Source organism: Eretmochelys imbricata, chromosome 5 (assembly GCF_965152235.1).
Source record: "Eretmochelys imbricata isolate rEreImb1 chromosome 5, rEreImb1.hap1, whole genome shotgun sequence".
Classification (NCBI taxonomy): Eukaryota; Metazoa; Chordata; order Testudines; family Cheloniidae; genus Eretmochelys; species Eretmochelys imbricata.
In genome coordinates this window covers 72,606,407-72,618,534 of record NC_135576.1, presented here as the reverse complement: position 1 = coordinate 72,618,534, position 12,128 = coordinate 72,606,407, and the positions used below count along the sequence as shown (strand labels likewise).

The 12,128-nt window shown below is 44.0% G+C and overlaps 1 long non-coding RNA gene across 1 annotated transcript in view; it reads left to right on the top strand.

Annotated features, from left to right (window-relative positions):
* Positions 1-12,128, top strand: part of LOC144264591 (uncharacterized) — a 101,032-nt gene that overhangs the window by 79,020 nt on the left and 9,884 nt on the right. Inside the window, exon 2 of the long non-coding RNA XR_013346077.1 lies at positions 5,488-5,565. This is a non-coding gene — a long non-coding RNA (uncharacterized LOC144264591). The remainder of the gene's footprint in view (positions 1-5,487; positions 5,566-12,128) is intronic.

Genomic DNA, 12,128 nt, shown 5'->3' with positions numbered 1-12,128 from the left:
GTATACACAATAACAAACGGTAGAAAGATAAGTCAAGCACATTTCAATTAAAATGAATAGTAAACAATTTAAAACCCAATTTAAAAAAAACTACTTTATTTCCACAAAAGACAGCTAACCTTTGGAACTCACTGCCGCAAGATACCATTGAGCCCAACAGCTTAGTAAGATTTTAAAAGATTAGACATTTTTATGGGTAATGACAACCACCAGATTAGACCAAGTAAAAAACTGGAATGGTTATAAACCCCTATACTTCAAAGCAGAAGGTTATTCCATAATTATCTAGTTTCTGAAATTTTCCCTGAAGTGTGATAATTGACAGTGTCAGAGACAGGATGCTGAACGGGATGAATGGTTGGTCAAACTGGATATGGCAATTCCTCTGTTCCTATATTCCATGTAAATTAAATATAGTGAGAATGTAATCCTATTTATGTCCTGCTGCTTGTAGCACTCTATTCCAGTGTAGTTTTGGAATTCATAGTTGGCTCAGCCCTTCTTTATTGTCTCCTTTTTACTAGTTTGGTACCCTGAGGTATCTTGAAAAAGACAGCAGCTAATGCATCCTCACACTATGCTAACAACAATGCTCGCAAGCATGTAGGATGGAACAAGGCCACAGATGCAGCAATGTTTCTGGCCACAAAGTGTCTTCAAAGACCAAATGTACTAAACCATTTTTTTAAAAAGCCAGCAGCATCTGTGGTATTGAGACAAATGGAAAATTGTACTACAAATGGGCTCGATTGTGACCAGCCCACACCCACATGCCCACACTTCTCAGCTGCAGGACAGCACAAGTACAGCCTTTGTCCCAGAGGGAGAGGGGAGGAGGCAGAGCCATAGTTCTGCTCCCATCCACACCAGGCACAGAGGGCAGTACACACTGTATTTCCTTCAGGGACAGAAGCATTGCCCCTGCATGGTGGGACGACCCAGGAAGCGCTATGCCCCAAGAGCTTGTGTATACAACATGCACCAATGCCTTACTGAAACAATAGAGCCAGGTATTTACATCAAATGCCAGATATGATTTTTCCCATTTTGCTGCTGGTTAATGATCTGTGAAAACAACTACAGTTTAGATTTATCTATCACCAAGGGCAAGTCATGCCTGACCAACCTGATTGCCTTTATGATGAGATAACTGGCTCTGTGGATATGGGGAAAGCGGTGGATGTGATATATCTTGACTTTAGCAAAGCTTTTGATAAGTATTCTTGCCAGCAAGTTAAAAAAGTAGGGACTGGATGAATGGACTACAAATTGGATAGAAAGCTGGCTAGATTGTCGGGCTCAATGGTAGTGATCAACAGCTCAATGTCTAGTTGGCAGCCGGTATCAAGCGGAGTGGCATAGGGGTCAGTCGTGAGGCCAGTTTTGTTCAACATCTTTATCAATGATCTGGATGATGAGATTAATTGCACCCTCAGCAAGTTCGCAGATGACACTAAACTGGGGGGAGAGGTATGTATGATGGAGGGTAGGGATAGGGTCCAGAGTGACCTAGACAAATTGGAGGATTGGGCCAAAAGAAATCTGATGAGGTTCAACAAGGACAAGTGCAGAGTTCTGCATTTAGAAAGGAAGAATCCCATGCACTGCTACAGGCTGGGGACTGACTGGCTAAGCAGCCGTTCTGCAGAAAAGGACCTGGGGATTATAGTGGATGAGAAGCTAGATATGAGTCAGAAGTGTGCCCTTGTTTCCAAGAAGGCCAATGGCATATTGGGCTGTATTAGTAGGAGCATTGCCAGCAGATTGAGGGAAGTGATTATTCCACTCTATTCGGCACTGGTGAAGCCACACCTGGAGTATTGCATCCAGTTTTGGTCCCTCCGCTACAGAAGAGATGTGGACAAATTGGAGAGAGTCCAACGGAGGGCAACAAAAATTATTAGGGGCTTGGGGCACATGACTTATGAGGAGAGGCTGAGGGAACTGGGGCTATTAGTCTGCAGAAGAGAAGAGGGGGGGGGGGGATTTGATAGCAGCCTTCAATTACCTGAAGGGGGGTTCCAAAGAGGATGGAGCTAGGCTGTTCTCAGTGGTGACAAATGACAGAACAAGAAGCAATGGTCTCAAGTCGTAGTTGGGGAGGTCTGGATATTAGGAAACACTATTTCACTAGGAGGGTGGTGAAGCACTGGAATGGGTTACCTAGGGAGATAGTGGAATCTCCAGCAGGAGAGGTTTTCAAGGCCCAGCTTGACAAAGCCTTGGCTGGGATGATTTAGCTGGTGTTGGTCCAGCTTTGAGCAGGGGATTGAACTAGATGACCTCCTGAAGTCTCTTCCAACCCTGATATTCTATGATTACTTTCTATTATGCCATATCATAGACTGGGGTCTGAAGCAGCAGGTCATTAAAAAAAAATGCAGAGCTACCACCATATGCTGCCATTTTAAGAGCCAGGAGCTGTAAACCACTGAATACAAGACATGCTTAACATGGACATTACTAATTGAAATTTCCTTCTTTCTACAGTGAAAGCAGCTTTTTGTAGCAGAACAGCAGTTCTGTGTCTGAAAAAGTCTGCCTTTGGTTTTCATGGAAAATGGTGAAATGCAAATTGCATTAATTTATGTATTTTTACTAATCCAACAGTCTCTTTCTCCAATTTCATGAATATCAGGCTGAACCTTCCCCCTCCTCTTCACTCCTGCAGGCCTTGCGAGAGTGTGTGAGACCAGCTATGGAACTGAGAGAGACTGTGCGTATGTTAGAGTTTGAATTCCCTCATTGTGCCCAGGATAGACACTTCTTTTGCTTATGGCCTCCATAATGCAGCCAAACTGGAACTTTACAGAAGTAGTATAAACACAATGTAATTTCACAGCCACCCCGACCCCACTCTGTGCGTTCTGTATCTTGGTGAAGGATTATCTCCAGAGCTCACTCTTATAGGCTAGTCCACCACAGTAAGATATACTGAAAAAAAGAGAAATCGGAGCCTTTTTATGGGGCCTGGCCTTACAGGCTATACTGCTTCTTGTAGTTCATTGAGAAGCCTGAAGTAGAAGGGCATCCTACTATCAATACCACTGCTGCTCTGCTCAGTGTTATTGGTTACAATGCATATGAAAAAATAATCTCTGAAGAGGTCTGTGGTGACAATATTAGTTCTACATCGACCATGGTTTCCCCATCAGTCCAGGCTTAGTGGGGTCAGGAAAACAGGGTCTTTCTTAGTGTAGGCTCTCAGCCATACCTCCTTCCCCTGGACACAAACATCCTGCACTGGGGATCAGGAGAGATGAAAGAAAGAGAGGGGAAATGGTAGGAAGACCCTAGCTCCTAACTGTAGTGGAAAGGAAGAAAAAGTATAAGAGGAATCCATGATTACAATATCTCATTCTAAGAGCAACTGAACAGGAGTTCCAGGGCATAGTGTCAACGATGTGGAGAGGTAAGTCATTCCCACTCCAACACAGACTCCGACATCAATCCCACAAATGCCCTCATGTCACCAAAAACCAGCCCAGAAAAGTTCAGTCTCTATCAGTTTCAAGTGCTGTCATTTTCCCTTACCAGCTATTGGTGCCAAAGGTACAGTGCCAAGGAAGTCAGCAATCTGGTAGGATTTTTACATTAATTTAACTAATGTATTGTGGGCCATTTGCACCATCTGCTGCCCACAATACAGTGTCAGTCAAGAAAAGAAGGATGGAGACGGGGCATAAGTCTCAACATACCATTCGGAGGTAAAATACTCAGTCCAGCAGCTAAAACTCATGAAAACAAAGTCTAGTAGCCAAAAGGCTGAGCCTAGTAATGAGAGAATGAAACCAGGTACTGTCAGTATTATTTCTGAATCCTGTGGATCATGGGAGATTTCTTTCCAATTGTTTCCTGTCTATAGATGTATTTGTATCTATATGTGCACAAACACATACAGACATGTGTGGTTGGGTGAACATAAGACTTTTTACTGGGTGAGTGACTAACCTAAAAGCAAACAGTTCACAATTAAATAATGGCCCTGAAAAACCTGTACACAGCAAAAAGAAAAGGAGGACTTGTGGCACCTTAGAGACTAACAAATTTATTTGAGCATAAGCTTTCGTGAGCTACAGCTCACTTCATCAGATGCATGCAGTGGAAAATACAGTGGGGAGATTTTATATACACAGAGAACATGAAACAATGTGTGTTACCATACAGACTGTAACAAGAGCGATCAGGTAAGGTGAGCTATTACCAGCGGGGGGGTGGAGGGGAGGGATGGGCCATTTCCAGCAGTTGACAAGAACATCTGAGGAACTGGGGCGGGGGGTGTGTGTGTGTGTGGTGGAATGGGGAAATAGTTTTACTTTGTGTAATGACCCATCCATTCCCAGTCTTTATTCAAGCTTAAGTTAATTGTATCCAGTTTGCAAATTAATTCCAATTCAGCAGTCTCTCATTGGAGTCTGTTTTTGAAGGGTTTTTTTTTTTTTTTAAATGAAGAATCGCCACTTCTAGGTCTGTAATTGAGTGACCAAAGAGAGTGAAGTGTTCTCCAACTGGTTTTTGAATGTTAAAATTCTTGACGTCTGATGTGTGTCCATTTATTCTTTTATGTAGAGACTGTCCAGTTTGGACAATGTACATGGCAGAGGGGCATTGCTGGCACATGGCAGCATATATCACATTGGTAGATGTGGAGGTGAACAAGCCTCTGATAGTGTGGCTGATGTGATTAGGCCCCATGATGGTGTCCCCTGAATAGATATGTGGGCACAGTTGGCAACGGGCTTTGTTGCAAGGATAGGTACCTGGGTTAGTGTTTTGTTGTGTGGTTGCTGGTGAGTATTTGCTTCAGGTCGGGGGGCTGTCTGTAAGCAAGGACTGGTCTGTCTCCCAAGAACTGTTCCTCACATGTTCTTGTCAACTGCTGGAAATGGCCCACCCTGATTATCACTACAAAAGGTTTCACCCCCCTCCGCTGGTAATAGCTCAGCTTACCTGATCACTCTGGTTACAGTGTGTATGGTAACACCCATTGTTTCATGTTCTCTGTGTATATAAGTCTCCCCACTGTATTTTCTACTGCATGCATCCGATGAAGTGAGCTGTAGATCACGAAAGCTTATGCTCGAATAAATTGGTTAGTCCCTAAGGTGCCTCAAGTACTCCTTTTCTTTTTGCAGATACAGACTAACACGGCTGCTACTCTGAGACCTGTCACTTTACACAGCAAGTAATTCTTCTACAAAGGCTTGGTATAAAAGTTATCCAAGGTGTTTCTAAATGTATTTTTAGATTGCCTATAGGTCTCTGAACGTAATGACTGATTCATCGTGGAGTCACAAGAAACCTCTGCTGCTGAGTAGTTAAAGGACATTTTATGTATGTCAAGAAGCCAGGGACAGACACTCATGATCAGCACGGCTCTAGCCCATTCCCCAGCCTGCCTTCCTCCTCCCTCTTTCCAAGTTGAACTATGCCCCCACAATCCCTTCCTGTAGATGGCAAGTTTCTATCTCTGTTTTATCTTCCTAGGTGGATGACTGAAGCAGCACAGAATCCTGGTGCCTGAAGAATGGCTATAGCGTTGCTTTAGTGGAAGGAGAGCGTTGGGTAAATAGTTTTTCAGAAACCTTTTGTCTTTTTTATTTTTTAAATAGTTTATAGGTAGTTTAATTACAGGATTGTGGCATAAGGGGTGAGTAAAAGCAAAAAAAAAAAAAATTCTCAAGCTCCAGAATCACAGAGGATTTCAACACCTCTTCCTTGTCCACCAGTCCTTTATCCCTGCACCCACTGAGATGTTAAGGCACAAAACAATGTGAGATAGGGGTGAATAAATACCAACTGATGTTTGCCATTTGTGACAAAATGTGCCTTTGACTGGGTTAAGCTATAAAGTTACTAGTGCAAGAAATTTAGAAACAAAAGTTTGGACCAAGGAATGAATATATATATATATATTGTGGCAAAATACCTTGTTTGCCTCAGCAGGCTCAGTCCTTTTTAGCCTTGGACAAGGCAAATCCTTATAGGTGGCACAGGGTCCTGGTCCTGCTACTCCTCTCCTGAGTCAGTCCCTTGTGCTTGTTTTCCTTCCCTTCTGGGTAGGGAGTGTAGCCTCCCTACTGGGAAGGGTCTGGTGTCTTGCTACAAACAGCCTACTAACTACTCCCCCCATCCTTCCACCCAGGGGAGGGTTTAAAAAGGTCTCAAGTAGTTGGAGTCAGCTGAACCTAAGTGGTTCCCTAGCAACCCCCTTTCCAGCTGAACCTTATTGCCCCTTGGTTATCTCTCTTCAGTGGATAGGGAGGGGCCTTTTAACCCCCTGGGACTAATTACTACCCTCCCCCTTTGTAGCTGTTTGTCCTGGGTTTACCACTCACTCTCTCTCTCTCTCTCTCTCTCTCTCTCTATATATATATATAGACACACACACACACACACACACATATATATATTCTGCAATAGGCTCATATGGTTGGAGTTCCACAGCAGTAAATTATGAGCATGTACAAGGGAGCCACAATATCCACAGCATTACACAGCAGAACATACCATTTTTGTGATCGGTTCTTCCAAGGATTTGCCAGTACCAGTCATGCTTTTTCATCCCACTTTAGAGTTTAGGACTTCTCTGAACCTTTTACACCATTATGGGCTCCATCCTGGATGTGCAGAGTACTCTGGCTTGGATCCAGCAAAGCACTTAATTAGGTTTTAAGCACCTTAGTACTGTTGAAAGCTAATTGTGTGCTTAAGTGCTTTGCTGGATTGAGGCCAGATTGCTCAGCACCATGCAGGATTGAGCCCTTTTAAAGAAACAACACATTTCTTAGACATTTCCGTTGACCAGACATCTACTTATAACTACCTAAATCTTCACCAGGAGCATAGTTGGTTTCTTTACAGGACATTATAATACGTATTGGAGCTAAGGCTAAAGCAGGATAGTTCAGTTTTCATTTAATCATTTCATGTGTTATGCTCATAATTTTACTTGCGTAAAGTGGCAGTGTCAATTTTAGCAGTACAAAGAATTTTGTTTTCCCCAAAGAAACTTTACAAAGGTTGTGGTTATGGGTCGATCTCTCTCACTTTTGAGCCTGCTTTACCAGTTGGGATGAAAGGAATTTGCACTTCTAGGAAAAGAAAGCAAGAGCTAGCAATTTACAGATTGTGTACTCAGAAACAGGTCTTTCCCCATCTGCCACCCACCAACATCTTTGTGAAACTATCATTGTTTGCCCTGTCTTTGCATTGCCAAACATTTTTGGTCGGAGGTGGGTGGAAGGAAGAAGAGAGAAAAACTAAACAAAAAACAAAAACATACAATAATAGCCTGCATTTTATTTGAAGGAAAAATAAACCCTATTCCGCGCTCCCTCTCCCCCACCCCCCACATGAGCCACGTGGCATTGCTCACTCCTATGTGTTCTCCATGTTAGCCTACGGGAGCTGAGTCAGAAGCTGAAAACAATGTTTTGTAAAGGTGAAAGTCACACCGCTGTAGAAAGCTCAAGTAAACAGGCTCTGTACGGTGAATTAAAATAGAAACTTGGCACAGAGGTAGACAATTCTGCTGCAGCCCATCTACTACAGTTGCCCTCTACCCTGCAGCATTTGTGTCTAGTGGATGTAATTCATGGACCCAATGGCCACTGCTCCATCACTTCCCTGACCTGCCCACATGACACCACACACACACCCCTCTCCTGTGTGCAATGCCAGTGCAGAGTTTGGCAGCACACAGGTAGATTCTACATCACTTTATGCAGCATTTTCAGTGTCCATCTCCCCTATGTTAGTGGAGCCATTGCAATCTGCTGCATTCTGGCCTTTCTGCAGTCACAGAGAGGCCAAAAGGATGTCATCCCCTTAGAAAAGAAACTGCAGCAATATATGAGTTCTATAGATCTGAGTCATAATAAAACCAAGGTTTTTCAATATTGTGAGCTCATTTGATATTCCAAAGAAACAACAGGTATATTCTGCAGTCACTTAACATTTCTGTGGGTCATGGTGCAGGGTAATATGAGTATATATTGCAGCCAATGATATTAAGCTTTAAATCAAACAGTTCTAGCCCTGTTTCAGCAAAGCATGCTTAAAGCTAAGCATGTGCTTGAGTGCTGACTGAATAGATGCTTATTTTACCTTGGGCTGCCATTAGTTTTATCAATTACTATCCAGTTTCCTGTTACAGCAGTTCAACAGTACATGTGCTCCTTCTTGGAGCCAAACCTAGTGATGATTTACAAATGCTCCAAACACTTCAATGGCCCCATCAATATGGCATAAGTCATTGCAGAAAAGGTCAGCACTCATCATCCAGTTTGTGTCACTCAGCATTCACACTCCGTTTCTTTGCTCTCACTGCACTGGGAAAGCTGAGAAGTACTTCCGACATGAAAAAAAATGCTTGTTATATTTGTATCTCCACAGGGAAATGTGTTTGTATTAGAGTAATTCCCTAACTCCAAAACTCTTCCAAAAATGAGAAGCATAGAAATCTTACCAACTCAAAGCACACAGAATAATTACAAAGGCAAAATGGATAAAGTTAAGAGCTTAGAGATGAATTCTTAATTACTGTGGATAATAAGGCCATTTATTTATTAAGGATTATAGTTTTATTAGCATTGTATTATTCATTTGAAGGTCAGAAAAATCTGCTTTTCAGATCACTTTGCGGCTATAAGCACTGCAAACAAAGTTACCTTATTTAGTCTCAAAACTAACATCAGCATTAATTCAACATTAATTCATGACATTTTATAGGTCTGTTCAGATATCAGGCCTTAGTTTTTTCATACACAGCTGTGATCTTGAAAGGTAATGGGGTGTGTGGGGGTGGGGGCTAAATGATATTTTCTTTGCTTTATATTGCAATCAAATTTAACCCCTTACAATTCCCTGGTTCTTCCAGTTGAGAAACACTGTCTTAGACATTTGGTAAAGGGGATCTCTTGAACTTTGTGTGTCCAAGTCATTTGTTCAAATCCAGCCCAGGACAAAGTGTGATAGAAAGCTGTTAGTTACTGACATTGACCTGCAGTATGTGAAGTGAGTTGGTGATCTCAGTTCAGTTTGCTAGTGGACTGGTATCCACCCCACATACTGGTTGTAGTTACAATAAGTTATTAATTTCTCTCGTGGGGGGAGGAGTTGGTACTCCTTTTAGTATGGGAGTTTTAGTCCAAATTTGATGGGTCTGGATGAGGGTGCTTCAATAGAGGGACTTTTTTAGGCTAGCCACATAAAAACATATGGCCCAACCCCGTTAAGTGTTCAAAGATTAAAATACTTTCCTGGTTCGTACTGTCGTTCTGAACAAACAGAACAGCGCAAGGTAAGATTTCTCTAGTATCTCAAATACACATACAAAGCTACCTCCCCCCATTCCCTCACCTTCTCTTGGGCACAGCAGCTCAAGCTCTAAACTTCTCCCTTACCCCGTCAGCCAACCTGTCTGGTAGGCTTATGTGAAGACTTATTCCCATTATCTCAAAAATGAAGTCTCAGCAGCAACAGCATCTTTAAAAGCTCACCCATACCACTGGGTAGATGGATATCCTGCCTCTTTATGGGAATGGAAGCAGAGAGATCCTCAACACTTAGCACCTCACAAGAAACAGTGGAGCAATTCATTTTTTCCTGGGAGGTTTTACAGGGTATCCATCTTAATCCTCTCATTACCAAGGGATAGCTACACCACTTCTCCCCTCCCCTCTTTTCATTGTTCCTTCTTTTTTTGCTATCCTTTTATTTAATCTTCAGGTACTCACCTAACATCCCTCCCCTACCTCCAGATTCCAGAGAGGACATTTATAGAGTCAGAAAGACTAGTTCTCAGCTGTTTGCTGTCAGACTGGGAGGACATGTCTAGTGGGGTCCTGCAGGGGTTAGTCCTGTGTCCAGTACTAGTCAAGGTTTTCATTAATGACTTGGACAACGGAGTGGAGAGTATGCTTGTAAAATTTGTGGAGGAGGGGTTCAAGCAGCTTGGAGGACAAGATTAGAATGAAAAATGACCTTGATAAATTAGAGATTTGGTTTGAAATCAACAAGATGAAATTGAATGAAGACACGTGAAAAGTACTGCACCTAGGAAGGAAAAATGAAAAGCTCAGCTACAAAATGGGGAACAACAAGGTAGAACTTGTGGTAGTACTGCTGAAGAGGATCTGTAGGTTATAGTAGATCACAAATTGAATGAGAGTTCACAATGGGATGCAGGTGCAAAAAAGGCTAATATAATTCTGAGGTGTATTAACAGGAATGTTGCATGTAACAGGAGGCAATTGTTCACCTCTACAGAGTTCTAGTGAGGCCCTGGCTGAAGTTCTGTGTACCACACTTAAGGATAGATGTGAATAAATTGCTGAGAATCTGGAAGAGAGGAACAACAAAAAACAAGAACAAGATAAAAGATTTAGAAAACCTGACCTATGAGGATAGGTTAAAAAAATAGGGGCATATTCAGTCTTGAGAAAAGATGACTGAGGGGGGACCCAATAATAGTCTTCAGATATGTTATGGGCAGTGATGGGCACTTTTGGCCGGTTGTTAAATTTAGAAGCCCTTTTAGAACCGGTTGTCCCTCGGGACAACCGGTTCTAAAAGGGCTTCTAAATTTAACAACCGGTCAAAAGTGGCGCCTTAGGCGCCGACTCCATGGGTGCTCCAGGGCTGAAGCACCCACAGGGAAAATATGGTGGGTGCAGAGCATCCACCGGCAGCTCCCCACCCCACCCCACGCCCGGCCCCAACTCACCTCACCTCCGCTCTGCTCCCTCCCCACTTCCTGCAAATCAGCTGTTTGCGCGGGAAGCCTGGGAGGGCTGAGAAGCAAGCGGCGACTTCGCGCTCAGGCTCAAGAATAAGGATGTGGGAGCAGAGGTGAGCTAGAGCTGGGGGGGGAGCACGAGAAGAGCCGCCCGTGCCGCAGCAGGTAACCCGGGAGGGGCGCGCAGGGGAACCACTCCCCACCCCAGCTCACCTCTGCCTCCCTGGGCCTGAGCGCAAAGCTGCCGCCTGCTTCTCAGCCTCCTCCCGACCAGAGTTCCCACGTGAACAGCTGATTCGGCCGCTCCCCCCCTAGCTATGCTACCCCACCCCTAGGAGCCAGAGGGACCTGCTGAAAGCTTTCCAGGAGCCACCCCAGGTAAGCACTGCCAGGACTCCTCACCTTGCCCCCCGGCAGGTCCCTCTGGCTCTTAGGGGCGGGGCGAGCACCCACTACAGTGGCCCACGAGACCCTCCTGCCCGGTTCTGGGGGCAGTCGGGGGACAGGGGAGGGGGGTGGATAGGGTAGGGGTCCTGCGGGGTGGGCACGGGCCATGACCCCCTCGTGGGGTGAGGAGGGAACCGGTTAAGATTTTGGCAGCTCATCACTGGTTATGGGCTGTTATAAAGAGGATGGTGATCAATTGTTCTCCATATCTACTGAAGGTAGAAGAAGTAGTAATCGGCTTAATCTGTAGCAAGGGAGTTTTAGATTAGATATTAGGAAAAGCTTTGTAACTAATAAGGTTAGTTAAATTCCGGAATAAGCTTCAAAGGGTGGCTATGGAATCCTCATCATTGGAGGTTTTTAACAACAGGCAGACAACCTGTCAGGGATAGTCTGAGTAGACTTAGACTGTCAGGGATAGTTTAAATTGACTTGGTTCTGACTCAGTGAAGGGGGCTGGACTTTATGACCTCTTGAAATCTCTTCCAGACCTACATTCTATGATTCTAGCTAGAATGACCCAAATTCTCCCATTAGCATGAAACAAGTCATGTCCATTATTTGTTTCTCAAGCACATCAATAGAAGTCAAGCTGTTGGAGGTAGATATTTGTAACTGGGAATCACTTGTATTTAAGGGCAAATCTTTCCCCCTCTCTGAGGCTAGCAGAGATGCCTCTGGTATGGTTCTATTGGAGCTGGATTTGGAGGCTGTGCAGGGGCTACAAAGCCTTATGTTAAGCAAAACACAGCTCCATGGCAGCCCCTACCTAGCAGTGTGAAAGGGAAGGAGCCGAGGGTGGGCTCAGGGAAGAAGCTACTGCACAGGTTTTACCCCTCCTCTGCCATATTAGAAGCATGCTTGGACTACAGAGGCTAATTCAGCCATTAAGCTAATGTAGACCCAGTTGAGAACCTGTAGAGCTGATCCATGCCCTAGA